Source organism: Carcharhinus amblyrhynchos, chromosome 18 (assembly GCF_965287045.1).
Source record: "Carcharhinus amblyrhynchos chromosome 18, sCarAmb.v2.hapA, whole genome shotgun sequence".
Lineage (NCBI taxonomy): Eukaryota > Metazoa > Chordata > Chondrichthyes > Carcharhiniformes > Carcharhinidae > Carcharhinus > Carcharhinus amblyrhynchos.
The window spans coordinates 44,060,034-44,077,440 of NC_137341.1; positions in this window are offsets into that span (position 1 = coordinate 44,060,034).

Below are 17,407 nucleotides of genomic sequence, written 5' to 3' on the forward strand. Positions count from 1 at the left end.
AAGCATGTCCACCATCTTCACATCACGAGTCAGGAGTGTGATGGGATATTCCCACTCGCCTGGATGGGTCAACTCCAACAACACTCAACAAGCTTGACACCATCCAGGACAAAGCAGCCCGCATGATTCTATAAACATCCATTCCCTCCACCACTGATGCTCAGGAGCAGCAGTGTGTACTATCTACAAGATACAGCAATTCCCCAAAGATCCCTAGACACCACTCTCCAAACTCATGACCACTTCCGTCTGGAAGGACAAGAGCAGCAGATACATAGGAACACCACCACTTGCAAGTTTCCTCCAAGCCATTCACCATCCTGACTTGGAAATATATCGCCCATTCCTTCGCAGTCGCTGGGTCAAAATCCTGGAAATCCCTCCCTCACGGCATTGTGGGTCAATCCACAGCACATGGACTGCAACGATTCAAGAAGGCAGTTCACCTTCTCACGGACAACTAGAGATGGGCAATAAATGCTGCCCAGCGACACCCGTGTCCCACGATTGAATGAAAAAAATATTCCCAGACAGGGACCTGCCCTTTGCAGGTAAAAGGAACATGTCCAGGCTTTGTGCCTTTTATTGGATTAAACAACAAAATAAAAAGTAGTTCATTTATTAGTCACAAGTAAGGCTCACATTAACACTGCAATGAAATTACTGTGAAATTCATCTAATCGCCACAGTCTGGTGCCTGTTCAGGGTCAACAGTCTTTCAGGACATGGGAGGAAATCGGAGTACCTGGAGGAAACCCACACAGACATGGGGAGAATGTGCAAACGCCACATAGGCAGTGACCTAAGCTGGGAATCGAACCCAGGTCCCTGGCACTGTGAAGCAGCTGTGCTAACCACAGTGCCAGCGTGCCACTTGGGGGATAGTGGCTACCCCTGGTGCACTCTCCACGGGAATTGCTTTGATCGATCCGGTAGTAAAACACCCTGGGCGGGATTTTCAAGCCACGCTTGCCCAAGGCTGGAAAATCCCGCCTGAAGTCAATGGGTATTTGCATTCGTGTCATGCCCGCTACTATTCCCGTTTTCTAACGTGACTGCTACAGCAGTTTCTTAATGGATAGGGTGCCACAGAGTCCGAGCTAAACCACATGGGCTGGATTTTATGGCTGCAAATCGGGTGCCCCCTGTCCTCAACCCCAACCAGGAGCAGAGTCTGCTTGGGAAGGCTGTAATGTTTGGATGCTATTAGATTTTATTTATTCCCTGTACTGTGGCTGCCACAATCAAAAGAGTGAGAGGGAGGGGGAGCCTTTAAACTGGTGGCAGTGACTGACTTTTGGTTCACACGATAACCTCTCTCCCCACCTGATGTCTTAGCCTAGTTGCCCAATTGGGCGGGGAATTCTCCCTACATGCTACCAATAGGCCACCCGTAACTTAATTCACTGTTTTGAGATAACAGGAGCAGGAGCAAATGGTCCGCTCACTTCTTGCTCCACCCACAACTCCCTTCTCCATATGTTAATGGGACGGCACAGTAGCACAATGGTTAGCACTGCTGCTTCACAGCTCCACAGGGGCCTGGGTTCAATTCCCGGCTTGGGTCACTATCCGTGTGGAGTTTGCACAGTTTCCTTGTGTCTGCGTGGGTTTCCTCCGGGTGCTCCGGTTTCCCCCCACGGTCCAAAGATGTGCGGGTTAGGTTGATTGGCCATGCTAAAAATTGTCCCTTAGAGTCATGAGGTGCGTAGGTTAGAGGGATTGGCAGGTAAATATGTAGGGATATGGGGATAGGACTAGGTGGAATTGTGGTCGGTGCAGACCCGGTGGGCTGAATGGCCTCCTTCTGCACTGTAGGGATTCTATGATTTCCATCATTCTTAACATGGAGACATGAGGAGTTAACATGAGCTAACTCCAAACAATTTGACATATGGAGTTCCCCGGACACAGACTGAGTATCTCATCCTTCTGAAATGCAATCTCTAGCCTGCTGAGGTTTGCTTATAACATGTGCTTGTTAATTCAAAGTACATTTGGTTAGAGGTGTCCCTGTGCAGGTGTATTTCCTTTGCATATCTTTTGAACAATAGCCATTGCTGTAACATAGGAAATATGGCAGCCAACCTGCACATGGAACCATAGAATCCCTACAGTGAGGGAGGAGGCCATTCAGCCCATTGAGTCTACACTGGCTATCCAAAAGAGTATCTTACCCAGGCCAACTACCATGCCCTATCCTCATAACTCCATGGGTTTACCATGGTCAACCCACTTAAACTGCACTTCTTTGGATATTAAGGACAACTTAGCATGGCCAACCCACCAAACCTGCATATTTTTGGACATAAGGCACAATTTAGCATGGCAAACCCACCCACCCTGCACATCCTTGGACATTAAGGGACAATTTAACGTGGCCAATTCAGCTAACCTACACGTCTTTGGACACTAAAGGGGAAATTTAGCATGGTCAATCCACCTACCTGCACATCTTTGGACATTAAGGGGCAATTTAGCATAGCCAACCCATCTAACCTGCACATCTTTGGACATTAAGGGACAATTTATCATGGCCAATTCAGCTAAACTACACATCTTTGGACATTAAGGAGTAATTTAGCATGGCCAACCGACCTAACCTGCACATTTTTGGACATTAAGGGTCAATTTAGCGTGGCCAACTCACCTAACCCACACATCTTTGGACCGTGGGAGGAAACCGGAGCACCCGGAGGAAACCCACGCAGACAGGGGGGAGGACGTTCAGACTCTGCACAATCACTAGAGGCCAGGATTGAACTGGGGTCCCTGAGGCTGTGATACTAACCACATTGCAAGATCCCACAAACAGCGATGAGATAGTGAGCAAACGACCCTTACCTTGATTAACGTTTGTAAGAGATCAAAGTGACCTTTCAAAGGAAAAAATCCTAAAAACGTTGGGAGAAGGAGAAAGCGAAAGCGGAAGCGTCGAAGTGGCCTGCTGTGGACACTGGAGGATGAAAAATGCACTTGATTTACTTCAACAAGTAACAAGCCCTCGATAGCCATTTAAAAAATAATTAAGCGGTTGGGAATAATTATATATTATTCATGCGATGTGTGGGCTCTCAGCAGCTACAACAGATCATTCCCAGCAAACAGCTGATGTCACAACACTGGGAGCAAAACAATCAATAATACGGACATGCTACCTATTCATTTCAGTGAGCGGGGAGCAACTATTTCCAGAAGATTGGACAAAGTGATTCACACAAAGGTTGAATCATTTTGTCGTGTGTAAAAATAGCCCCCTCCTTTCTGGGCCTACTGGGAAGTCAGCAATTTGGAAAAACTGCTATTTTTGCGAGAGATGATGTATAACTTTAGGGCTATTTCTGACTCATCAAGAATGCCGTGAAAGTTTGAACATTTTTTCATTATCGTCACAAGTGGGCTTACATTAACACTGCAATGAAGTTACTGTGAAAATCTCCTAGTCGCCACACTCTGGCGCCTGTTTGGGTACACTGAGGGAGCATTTAACACGGCCAATGCGTCTAACTGGCACATGTTTGTGGGAAGTGGGAAAAAACCGGAGAATCTGGAGGAAACCCACGCAGATATGGGCAGAATGTACAGACTCCATAGAGACAGTGACCCAAGCCAGAAATCCAACCCGGGTCCTTGGCTCTGTGAGGCAGCAGTGCTAACCAATGTGCCACCGTGCCAAATAAACTTACATTAACACTGCAATGAAGTTACTGTGAAAATCCCCTAGCCGCCACATTCCAGTGACTGTTCGGGTACACTGAGGGAGAATTTAGTAAGGCCAATGCACCTAACCCGCACATCTTTCAGACTGTGGGAGGAAACTAGAGCACTTGGAGGAAACCCACGCAGTCAGAGGGGGACTCTGCACAGGCAGTGATCCAAGTCGGGAATTGAGCCCAGATTCCTGGTGATGTGAGGCAGATGTGCTAACCACTGTTCCACTGTGAAATAGTGGTGCACAATCAAACGAACACGAGAACAACCACCACTTGCATTTACATAGCATCTTAACGCAGCAGAATATGCCTAGGCGCTTCACAGGCATGTCAGAGGGGAGGTGATGGCCTAGTGGTATTATCGCTAAACTATGAATCCAGAAACTCAGCTAATGTTCTGGGGACCTGGGTTCGAATCCTGCCACAGCAGATAGTGGAATTTGAATTCAATTAAAAAAAAAATCTGGAATTAAGAATCTGCTGATGACTGTGAAACCATTCTCGGAAAAGCCCATCTGGTTCACTGATGTCCTTCAGGGAAGGAAATCTTCTGTCCTTATTCGGTCTGGCCTACTTGTGACTCCAGAGCCACAGCAATGTGGTTGACTCTCAACTGCCCCCTGAAATGGCCTAGCAATCCATTCAGTTCAAGAGTAACTGGGGATGGGCAATAAATGCTGGCCAGCCAGTGATGCTACATCCCATGAATGAATTAAAAAAAAACTGATACCATGACAAAGGAGGGGATGTTTGGGTTGGATGGCTAAAATCTTTTTAGTGTATTTCTTCATGTCACAAGTAGGCTCACATTAACACCCCAATGAAGTTACTGTAAAAATCCCCTAGCCGCCACACTCTGGCGCCTGTTCGGGAACACTTAGGGAGAATTTAGCGTGGCCAATGCACCGAACCAGCATATCTTTTGTGCTATGGGAGGAAACCGGAACACCTGGAGGAAACCCATGCAGACACGGGGAGAACATGCAGACTCCGTACAGGAATGCCCAAGCCAGGAATTGAACCCAGGTCCCTGGCGCCGTGAGGCAGCTGTGCTAACCACTGCGCCACCTTGGTCAAAAAAGCAAGTTTTTGGGAAAAGATTGAGAGAGAGGCAGCGGGGTGGAGAGATTTAGAAAGGGACATCTTGAGACTTTGATAGGTGGAGGTAAAACCCAAGACCTGCCCACAAAGAATGAATTCTCTTGTTTCCTCTTTTAGCTTTAGTGTTCATTCAGGAATCTTTGATTTTCCAATAGACACCCAGTTGTAGTTGATGTAATAATGCGAGTTTTCCTCTGTAGCCTGCACGGTTCGGATGGTGGTTGATATAATGGTAAATTACAAGGATTTACATCTCAACTCAAAGGTGGTCCAATGCTGAGTATCTATCCCTAATAGTGGTCTTTTAGCTGAAGAATCTCGGCAGCAGAAGGAGGCTCACACATAGCTTACTGGGGAAAGATGTAATTTGGTACAACATTGCACTGACAGCTGTATCTTATATAGTGCTATTAAGGCAACAAAATCTGTATCACTACTGCTCGGCCTTTTGGCTGAGATAAAGCATTGGATCAGTCCCAAGATTGGGTGCAATGCCTTATCGTAACAGCTTTGATCTTGTTTGTCTGTCTTGTGGGGACCATGAATTGGATTCAACTGGAATTTAAGGCCATACTTACACTAAGTGTAAGGCCACATATGGAATATTGTGTAGAGGTCTGGTTCTCCTATTATAGAAAGGGTATTATTAAACTAGAAAGATAAGATTTGCCAGGATATTACTGGGGCTTGATGGTTTGAGTTATAAGGAGAGGCTGGATAGACTGGGACTTTTTTCTCTGGAGCGTAGAAGGCCGAGGGGTGATCTTATAGAGGTCTATAAAATAACGAGGGGCATAGATTAGCTAGATAGTCAATATCTCCTCCCAAAGGTAGTGGAGTCTAAAACTAGAGGGCATAGGTTTAAGGTGAGAGAGGAGAGATTCAAAAGCGTATCTTGGTCTTTTAGAAAGCATTTAGACTGTTACGTGGTTAATATGTGTATAGAGAGATATGGGCCAAATGCAAGAGATTGGGAATACCTTTGGGGTTTAAACAAAAGGGTAGCATGGACAAATTGGGCCAAAGGGCCAGTTTCCCTGCTGTAAACCTCTGTGACTCTATAAATTTGTTTTTTGGAGCCGGCAAGGAGATGGATTTGGGTTTGCCTGGGGCACCCTGAGCATTGGCTTCATTCAAGATGAGAAGGAGAAAGTTTAAGGGAGATGGCACGGTGGCTTAGTGGTTAGCAGTGATTAGCCTCACAGTGCCAGGGATTGGGGCTCAATCCCTGTGCGTAGTTTGCACTTTCTCCCCCCATGTCTGCATAGGTTTCCTCCGGCTGCCCCGATTTCCTCCCACACTCCAAAGATGTACGAGCTAGGTTGATTCACCTTGCTAAAATTGCCCTTTGGTGTCAGGGGGTTTAGCAGGGTAAATACATGGAGTTATGAGTATACGTTGGGCCTGGATGGGATTGTCAGTGCGGACCTGATGGGCCAAATGGCCTTCTTCTGTACTGAAGAGGTTTTATGATTCTATGTGCAGGCTAAGTTTTTCACGCAGAGATTGGTGGGTGCCTGGGACGCACTGTCAGGAGATGGTGGAACATTAGCACATTAGCAACATTAAAGAGGCATCTGGATGAGTACATGAATAGGGAGGGAATAGAGGGATACGGACCGAGTAAAGGGCAGAAGGTGTTTTTTCAGTTTAGTTTGGGAATTGTGATCAGTATGGGCTTGGAGGGCTGAAGGGCCTGTTCCTGTGCTGTACTTTTCTTTGTTCTAACTTTCAGAATGAACTCTGCTTCAATCTGGAGCTGAATAGCAGTGAGTTGGGCGGGGCGTGGAGGGGTTGGGGTGAGGTGATGGAGTGATGAGGCCAAAGAGGTGTTCAGAAGATAAGGTGAGTTTAGCTGGAGAGTTGGGTTAGATGCCTTTTCCCAGGTTGGATGAAAGATCACAGACTTGCAACATCTGGTGGAGAAGAGTCCAGACAATGTTTCAGGTGTTGGACAAAAAAGAACGGTACAGCACAGGAACAGACCTTTCAGTCCTCCAAGCCTGCGCTGATCACGTTGTCCTATCTAGCCAACTGCTTCTGGCTATTCCCCCCCCGGTTCGTGTGCCTATCTAGGTCTTAAGTGTCACTAATGTGTCTGCCTCAACCACCTCGCTTGGCAGTGCATTCCAGACCCCCACTATCCTCTGTAAAAAGAGGTGGAAACTACCATACTTCTACTGAACCCACTCCATTCCCTTCTTACTTTGAGCTTGTGCCCCCTTGTCATTCCTGCCCTGGGAAAAAGCCTCTAGCTGTTCATCCTATCTGTACCCCTCAGAGTTTTATAAACAGTTCACCCCTCAGCCTCCTTCTCTTCCTAGTTTAATCAATAATCTAAATCCTAGTTTAATCAATCTCTCCTCATAGCTAATATCAGGCAACATCCTGGTAAACCTTTTCTGTACTCCCTCCAAAGCCTCTACGTCTTTTGACCTTTCATCTGATCTGGGAAAAGTTAGACCCGTAAACGGCATTGAGAAAGGCATGGGAGAAACAAGAGCAAAATGGAAGATGTTTGATTTGATTTTGTCACATGTATTAGTTTGCAGTGAAAAGTATTGTTTCTTGCGTGCTATGTAGACAAAGCATAATGTTCATAGAGTACATAGGGGAGAAGGGAGGGAGAGGGTGCAGAATGTAATAGTTATAGTCACTGCTATGGTGTAAAGAAGGATCAGCTTAATATATAGTAGATCCATTCAAAAGTCTGATGGCAGCAGGGAAGAAGCTGCTCTTGAGTCAGTTGGTGTGTGGCCTCAGACTTTTGTATCTGTTTCCAGATGGAAGGTGGAGGAGACAATGTCTGGGTTGCGTGGATCCTTGATTGTGCTGGCTGCTTTTCCGAGGCAGCAGGAAGTGGAGACAGAGTCAATGGATGGGAGGCTGGTTTGTGTGATGGATTGGGCTACATCTGCAACCTTGTGTAGTTTCTTGTGGTCTTGGGCAGAGCAGGAGCCATACCAAGCTGTGATACAACCAGAAAGAATGCTTTCTATGGGGCATCTTTAAAAGTTGGTGAGATTTGTAGTGGACATGCCAAATTTCTCTAACTTCTTGAGAAAGGAGAGGTGTTGGTGAACTTTCTTAAATATAGCCACTGCATGGAGGAATAAGGACAGGTTGTTGGTGATTTGGACACCTAAAAATGTGAAGCTCTCAACCATTTCCACTTCATCCTTGTTGATGTAGACAGGGATATGTTCTCCGCTATGCTTCCTGAAGGTAGTGACTTCCTCCTTTGTTTTACTGACATTGAGAGAGAGATCATGGTCGTTGCACCAATTCACCAGATTCTCTGTCTCAGTTCTATACTCTGTGTTGTCATTGTTTGAGATCTGACCCACTATGGTGGTGTCATCAGCAAACTTGAAAATCGCATTGGAGGGGAATTTGGCTACACAGTTATAGGTGTATAAGGAGGATAGTGAGAGGCTGAGAACACATCCTCGTGGGGTACTGGCACTAGGGCGGAAGGCAGAAGAGACTGAATGACAGAAATGTTACTCGGAGTAAAGGTGATGGGGCAAGAGAAGAAGCAAATAAACAAAAAATGCACCTAGAGCTACTGAAATCGAAATGAGGTTGTCCTCATGCCTCCCATTCCTCGCTCATAACCGACTGCATTTCTCACATTCCCCAGTTAGATGGAAGGTCACAAATCTGAAACATTAGGAGGGATTTTCCAGTCCTGCCCATTGACAGGATCCTCCAGTCCCATTGAAGGCAACACCCCACCCCCAACCAGGTTTCCCGGAAGCATAGTTGGCAAACCCCACCAGTGACCAGCGGTGAGCCACCTCTTCCACCAGTAAACACGCCACGGGGAGGCTGTAAAATCCCACCAGTTAACCCTGACTAGAAACATGGAAATTAAAAGCAGTAAGAGGCCATTTGGCCCTTCGAGCCTGTTCCACCATTCAGTATGATCATGGCTGATCATCAAATTCAATATCCTGATCTCATCTTCCCCCCGCCATCCCTTGATCCCTTTTTCCCCCCCAAGAGCTATATCTAATTTCTTTTTGAAATCACATAAGGTTTTGGCCTCAACTACTTTCTGTGGGAGTGAATTCCACACGTTCGCTTATCTCTGAGTGAAGAAATTTCTCCTCACCTCAATTCAAAAGGTTTACTCCTTACCCTCAAACTATGACCCCTAGTTCTGGACTCCCCGATCACTGGGAACCTTCTTTCTGAAACTATCCTGTCTAACCCTGTTAGAACCTTATAAGTCTCTATGAGATCCCCTCTCGCTCTTTTAAACTCCATTGAATATAATCCTAACCGACTTACCCTCTCCTCATATAACAGACCTGCCATCCCAGGAATCAGCTTGGTAAACCTTCGCTGTACTCCCTGTTTGTACAGATGCTGCCTGCTCTCCTCCATATTTCCAGCATTTTCTGCTTCTATTTTCTGTTTAGTCCCAGCACCCAAAGTATTCTGCTTTTCGATGAACAATTATTACGATTTATTCCAGCTCGCTGTCCAATGCTTCCCAGTCTAGTCCTCCAATATCAGCTTTCACTCTGGCTGATGGAGAAAGAGCAAAGAACAACACAGCACAGGAAACAGGCCCTTTGGCCCTACAAGCCCGCGCCTCTCGTTTTAACACTCAGTGAGTGCCTCATTCCAATCCTTCTCCCACCTACAACTTTTGTCTACACCTCTTGGACTCCACAATAAAGGGGTGCAAATTTAGAGAATTATATGTGCACCAGATTAAGGGAGGTCAAATTTAGGGACAATTTGTTAACACCAATTTGAAACTTGAGGTGGAAACTGCAAGACTTATAACCTATGTCTACAGAAGTGATGCCAAATAATCTAGTAACCTCCTGCAGCAGCTCTGCCAGAATAGCATGGAAAATGCCCAAAGTCCCAGGATAATAAAGCTGTGTTTCCGTCATTTCTTTCATCTTGTTATAAACTGCAGAGCACCCGAGTGAAAGCTGGTGTATGTCACAAAATATAAGCACCTATTCAAAACTTCAAAGGGGTAGCTACCATTTGTTTAAGCTTGCATTGCCACTGAGATATGAACTGATTTTCAAGATGAACTTTCTTAAAGTGTAACTACAAAAATAATAACCTATCCCACTTCCTTGAACTGAAGTTGCTCATCCAGCTCAAATGTTTTTTTATATACATTTGTTCATGGGTGTCACTGGTTGGCCATCATTTATTACCCATCTCCAGTTGCCCAGGAAGAGTAGTTAAGAGTCAACCTCACTGCTGTGGCTCTGGAGTCACATGTAGGCCAGGCCAGGTAAAGACGGCAGATTTCCTTCCTTAAAGGACATTAGTGAACCAGATGGGTTTTTCCGACAATGGTTTCATCGTCATCAGTAGATTCTTAATTCCAGGTTTTTTTTTATTGAATTCAAATTCTACCATCTGCGGGGGTGGGATTCGAACCTGGTTCCTCAGAATATTAGCTGGGTATCTGGATTAATAGTCTAACTGTAATATCGCTAGGCCAGCACCTCCCCATATTGTATTCCGAAGATTTCATCGATCCTCAACCCACACATTTTCCCACCTCCAATATAATTTGATTTGATTTATTATTGTCACGTATATTGAGATACAGTGAACTTGAAGTTGCTAATCCAGCTTAAATGTTTTTTTAATTCGTTCATGGGTGTCACTGGCTGGCCAGCATTATTGCCCATCTCCAGTTGCCCAAAGAGAGCAGTTGAGAGTCAACCATATTGCTGTGGCTCTGGAGTCACATGTACGTCAGAAATGCAGTAAGTTATGGCCAAGGAATGGGTAGACAAGGTCAGCCTCATTTTGATTTCAGTAGCTCTAGGTGCATCTTTTGTATATTTGCTTCTTCTCTTGCTCCATCACCATTCTCTGTAGTCCAAGTTACATTTCTGTCATTCAACCTCTTCTGCCTTCCACCCTATTGCAGGGGCCCCACAAGGCTGTGTCCTCAGCCTCTCACTATCCTCCTTATACACCTATGACCGTGTAGCCAAATTCCCCTCCAACTTGATTTCAAGTTTGCCGATGACACCACCGTAGTGGGTCAGACCTCAAACAATGACAAGTACAGAGTTTTTTGCGTGCTATATGATCTTGTCCTCGAGGGAGTGCAGCAAAGGTTTACCAGGCTGATTCCAGGGATGGCAGGACTGATGTATGAGGAGAGATTGACTAGGTTAGGATTGTTTTCACTGGAGTTCAGACGAAAGAGGGGGGGAATCTCACAGAGATTTATAAAATTCTAACACTCTAGACAGGATAGATGCACAGAGAATGTTCCCGATGGTGGGGGAGCCCAGAAGCAGGGGTCACAGTCTGAAAATTCAGGGTAGACCATTTAGGACAGAGATGAAGAGGCATTTCTTTACCCAAAGAGTGGTGAGCCTGTGGAATTCATTACCACAGGAAGTAGTTAATGCCAAAACATTGAATGTATTCAAGACGTGGTTAGGTACAACATTCAGAGTGAATGAGATCAAAGTTATTGGGAGAAAGCAGGATTGAGTTGGACAATCAGCCATGATTGTGATGAATGGTGAAGCAGGCTTGAAGGGCCAAATGGCCTCCTCCTGCTTCTATGCAGACAAAACATACTGTTCATAGAGTACGTAGGGGAGAAGGCAAGGAGAGGATGAGGAATATAGTGTTACAGTCATAGCAAGGGTGCAGAGAATGATCAACTTAATATGAGGTAGGTTCATTCAAAAGTCCGATGGCAGCAGGGAAGAAGCTGTTCTTGAGTCGGTTGATACGTGACCTCAGACTTTTGTACCTTGTCTGCGATGGAAGAAGGTGGAAGAGGGAATGTTCGGGGTGCGTGGCGCACAGCTGATAAAGAAAGAAAGGAAAAGATTCCAATTTCTTTCAGTGCCCTGAAACATTTTCTCCCTGGTTGCTCAGAGCAGAGTCCAGGAGATCGATCTTTAAGTCCCAGAAGCCCTGGACAATTCTAGTCTTAAAGGTTCCCCATGCTCAGACGCACAAAAGTCACGTATGCCAGAATGGCTCAGAGAAAAATAGGAGACAGGTCCCTGGATAAACTTCAACCTAGCCAGCTTTCAACACAGTTTATGATTAAAGACTTGATGTATGGGCACAATATAGATTGCAGCGCTACAGCATCTCAATCACTGGTACTTAAGCAGCAATGAGCTGTTTGATGTTTCACTCCAGAATATTTCTCACCTTAAGTCAGTGCTTTGGAAAACATTCAATGCGATGATTGTACGATATCTAACGGTGCCAGCTTTCTGAACATCGTGACTTGCGTCACCATCAATCATCTATCCTTGCAATCTGAGTTGACTGACCTTTACAGTACTCAACGCAAACTGATTGTGCTGCGCCAGAATGTCAAATCCTCATTTGGTTAAATGGCAAACAAGGTGGGAGGCGAATCCCTTTCTTTCAAATCAGTTTATTAAAATATGAAGCAAGTGTTTCGTGTCCCTTCTACAGCGATTGCGTGGCACGCACAATCGACGAGTGTTAGATCTCACTATGGATTAGTATTTTAATACAGGAAGTATTTTAATGGGTAAAATTACACTTAGGATTTACGGATCTGTTCCATTGTTAATGCATCAAGCAGTTATAGCACAATTCCTCATGTGATTACGTTAGAAGGCAGAAGTAATTGGTGTGTGCGAGTGATTATATAGAAATGAAGTGGCACGGTGGCACAGTGGTTAGTGCGGCTGCATCATAGCGCCAGATACCCCGGTTCAATTCTGGACTTGGGTCACTGTCTGTGTGGAGTTTGCACATTCTCTCTGCGTCTGTGTGGGTTTCCTCCGGGTGCCCCAGTTTCCTCTCACAGTCCAAAGATGTGCAGGTCAGGTGGATTGGCCATGGTAAACTGTTCCTTAGTGTCCAAAGGTGTGTGGGTTATGTGGATTGGCCATAGTAAACTGTTCCTTAGTGTCCAAAGGTGTGTGAGTTATGTGGATTGGCCATAGTAAACTGTTCCTTAGTGTCCAAAGATGTGCAGGTTATGTGGATTGGCTACGGTAAACTGTCCCTTAGTGTCCAAAGATGTGCAGGTTAGGTGGAATGGCCACAGTAAACTGTTCCTTAGTGTCCAAAGGTGTGTGGGTTATGTGGATTGGCCATAGTAAACTGTTCCTTAGTGTCCAAAGGCGTGTGAGTTATGTGGATTGGCCATAGTAAACTGTTCCTTAGTGTCCAAAGATGTGCAGGTTAGGTGGATTGGCCATGGTAAACTGTTCCTTAGTGTCCAAAGGTGTGTGGGTTATGTGGATTGGCTGTAGTAAACTGTTCCTTAGTGTCCAAAAGTGTGTGAGTTAGGTAGATTGGCAACGGTAAACTGTTCCTTAGTGTCCAAACATGTGCAGGTTAGGTGGATTGGCCATGGTAAACTGCCCCTTAGTGTCCAAAGAGTTCAGGGTTCGATTCCGGAGAGGAAGCCTGAGAAACGGCTACTGCATCCAATCAGCAGGCACGCAAATTGCCCACTCCTGACTCGGGGAGGTAGTGACGAAAAATAAGGTCTCTTTCGAGGCTCTCTAATCGGAATGAGTACACTTTAAATCATTAGGTGGATTGGCCATGCTAAATTGTCCCTTAGTGTCCAATGATGCATAGGTTTTGTGGGTTAACCAAGGTAAATACATGGAGTTGTGAGTGGGGGTGAGGGTGGAGTGGGGGTGGAGTGTGGGTGGGTTGGGGTGGGGGGTGGGGGAGATGGGGGTGTGGGGAGGGTGGACCAGGACCAGGGTAAGATTAACCTGACAATGGCTAATTGCTTGGAAATGAGACAAGGACTGATGTACACCTGTAAAAGTCCAACACATCGTTGTGTACAAATGTGATTTTGCTCAACAAAGTTACAGTGGGCTCACAGAATGAAGGATACAGTGTGGAGTAATGGAATGGATTCCTGGTTTTCACATGCTGTTAAAGTATCAATCGCACACACGCTTTTACCCAGGCTGATGTTGTTTCGTGGGATGTGGGTGTCGCTGGCAAGGCCAACATTTTTTGCCGTCCCCTTGAACAGGCAGTTCGGTGGGCACAGTGGTCAACACTGCTGCCTCACAGCTACAGGAACCCAGGTTCGATTCCTGGTTTGGATCACTGTTTGTGTGGAGTTTCTCCCCATGCCTGTGCAGTTTCTTCCGGGTTCTCCGGTTTCCTCCCGCACTGATAAGATGTGCGGGTTAGGTTGATTGGCCATGCTAAATTGGCCCTTTGTGCCAGGGGGATTAGCAGGGTAAATATCTGGGGTTGAGGGATAGGATGGGATTGTTGTCGATGCAGGTTCAATGGGCTGAATGGCTTCCTTCTTAACTGTAGGGATTCTGTCAACTGAGTGGCTTGCTCAGCCATTTCAGTGGGCAGTTAAGAGTCAACCACATTGCTGTGGATCTGGAGTCACGTGTAGGCCAGACCAGGTAAGGACGGCAGATTTCCTTCCCTAAAGGACATTTTTGAACCAGATGGGTTTTTACAATGATCAGTGATAGCTGTCATGGTCACCATTACTGAGACAGCCTTCCAATTCCAGCTTTTATTCATTAAATTTAAATCCTACCAGTTGCTGTAATGAGATTTGAACCCATGTCCCCAGAACATTGTGCTGTGCTTCTAGGTTACTACTCCAGTAACAGTGGCACAGTGGTTAACACAGCTGCCTCTCAGTGCCAGGGACCCAGGTTTGAGGTGTCACTGTCCATGCAACATCTGCACATTCTCCCCATGTCTGCATGGATTTCCTCCGGGTGCTCCGGTTTTCTCCCACAGTCTGAAAGACGTGCTGGTTAGGTGCATTGGCCATGCTAAATTCTCCCTCAGTGTACCCGAACAGGAGTGTGGTGACTGGAGGATTTTCACAGTAACTTCATTGCGGTATTATTGTAAGCCTACTTGTGACACTAATAAAGAAACTTCTAAACTTTCATTACTTCTCTGCTGATGACCGTATAGTGGACTCTCCACTCATCTGATGAAGGGACAAACACCAAAAGCTTGTGGGATTACTATCACATAAACTGGATTTTAACCTGGTGTTGTGAGACATCTTACTGTGATGACAATATAACCATTGTTGGTTGTGGGAAAACCCGTTTGGTTCACTGATGTCCTTTAGGGAAGGAAATCTGCTGTCCTTACCTGGTCTGGCCTACATGTGACTCCAGAGCCACAGCAATGTGGTTGACTCTGAAGTGCCCTCTGAAATGGCCTAGTACGCCACTCAGTTCAAGGGCAACTAGGGATGGGCAATAAATGCTGGCCAGCCAGCGACGCCCATGTCCCATAAATGAATAAAAAAAAACTCCTGTCTCCAATCTTCTGAAAAGTTGATTAACAAAGGCAGAGGCAGATATGAATCATTTTACCGTCAGCAAGTCAACCGAGTGTGATGGAAGACTCTCCACTGCCTATCTGCAGTGATATAGTGCCAAGTTGTGAGATGCAGAAGCTTGAGGGAAACGTCTTGGCCAAATCAACAGTATTATGTTGTTTTCCTCTGTATTAATCACTTTAGTTCCCAGACATCCATAAATTACTATCCCTCTGAATGAAAAATATTATTAGCAGAAGTTATTTTATTTCAAACCATGTGGTATTTGGAAACACTATTCTTCGGATTTCATTATGCACCCATTTAATTATTTAATCCAAACCTATTAAAAAACATGAATTAGAGAAAACTTCATTTACTTCTGACTGGAGGTTGATATACAGACGGACAACTGCTTTTCTTCAGTTATTTTGTTAATTTGATTTGGTTTGATTTATTATTGTCACATGTATTAGTGAAAAGCATTGCTTCTTTTACATTATACAAAGCATGCTGTTCATGGAGAAGGAAGCAAGAGAGTGCAGAATGTAGTGTTACAGCCATAGCTAGAGTGTAGAGAAAGATCAGCTTAATATAAAATAGGTCCATTCAAAAGTCTGACAGCAGCAGGGAAGAAGCTGTTCTTGAGTAGGTTGGTACGTGTCCTCAGGATTTTGTATCTTTTTCCTGACTGAAGAATGTGGAAGAGAGATTGTCCGGATTGTGTGTGTTAATTATGCTGGTTGTTTTGCCAAGGCAGTGGGAAGTGTAGACAGAGTCAATGGATGGGAGGCTGGTTTGCGTGATGGATTGGGCTACATTCATGACCTTTTGTAGTTTCTTGTGCAGGCAGAGCAGGAGCCATACCAAGCTGTGATACAACCAAAAAGCATGCTTTCTATGGTGCATCTGTAAAATGCACAGCGACATCTGGTGAGAGTCGTAGCTGACATGCCAAATTTCCTTCATCATCTGAGAAAGTAGAGGAATTGGTGGACTTTCTTAACAATAGTCTGGGTATGGGGGGACCAGGACAGGTTGTTGGTGATCTGGACACCTAAAAATTTGGTTTTAATAACCTAGACCTGGGTGTACGGGGCACAATTTCTAAATCTGAAGATGACGTAGAATGTTGTGAACTATGAGGAGGGAACTATAAGGGAATTAAGGGTTATGGGGAGAGAGCGGGAAAGTGGAACTGATCCACTTCAGATCAGCCATGATCTTATTGAATGGCGGGGCAGGCTCGAAGGGCTAGATGGCCTATTCCTTCTCCTATTTCTTATGTTCTTATGAGGAGGATAGCAATAAACTTCAAGAGGATATAAACAAGCTGGTAAAAAGGGCAGACACACGGTTGATTAAGTTTAATGTAGTGAAGTGTGAAGTGATACATTTTGGTCGGAAGATCGAGGAGAGGTGACATAAAATGAAAGTACAATTCTAAAGGAGGTACAGGACCAGAGGGACCTGGGTGTATATGTGCATTAATCATTGAAAGTGGCAGGAAAGGTGGAGAAAACAGTTAATCAATTATACTGAATTCTGGGTTTGATATGTAGGGATACAGAGTGCTAAAGCAAGATAGCTATGAACCCACACAAAAGCTTGGTCCAGCCTGAATGTGAAGGGTGTAAAAAGATCTATAAGAATTGATCTGAGGCTAAGAGACTTCAGTTATATGGATAGATTGACACAGCTGGGGCTGTTCTCCTTCATAGAATCATAAATGCCATACAGTGCAGAAGGAGGCCATTCAGCCCATCGATTCTGCACCAACCACAATCCCACCCAGGCCCTATTTAAACAAAATGTTATTAGTCCCTACCAACTATGGTTGGGGATCTAGTTTAGGATAATGGCAGTTTATCTTAAGAAAAAGACAAGTTAATAGTGTTAAGCTGGACTGGTAATTACAGGCCGGTGAGCCTTACATCAGTGATAGAGAAATTATTGGAGAGGATTCTTTGAGACAGTATTTATTCACACTTGGAAATAAGTGGACATATTAGTGAGAGGCAACATGGTTTTGCGAAGGGGAGGTTGTGTCTCATGAGCTTGATCGAGTTTTTTGAGGAAGAGACAGAGATGATTGATGAGGGTGGGGCAGTGGATATTGTCTACATGGACATCAGTAAGGCCTTTGACAAAGTCCATCATGGCAGACTGGTGCAGAAGGTGAAGTCGCATGGGATCAGAGGTGAGCTGGCAAGGTGGATACAAAACAGGCTCGGTCAAAGAAGACGGAAGGTAGTAGTGGAAGGGTGTGTTTCTGAATGGAGAGCTGTGACAA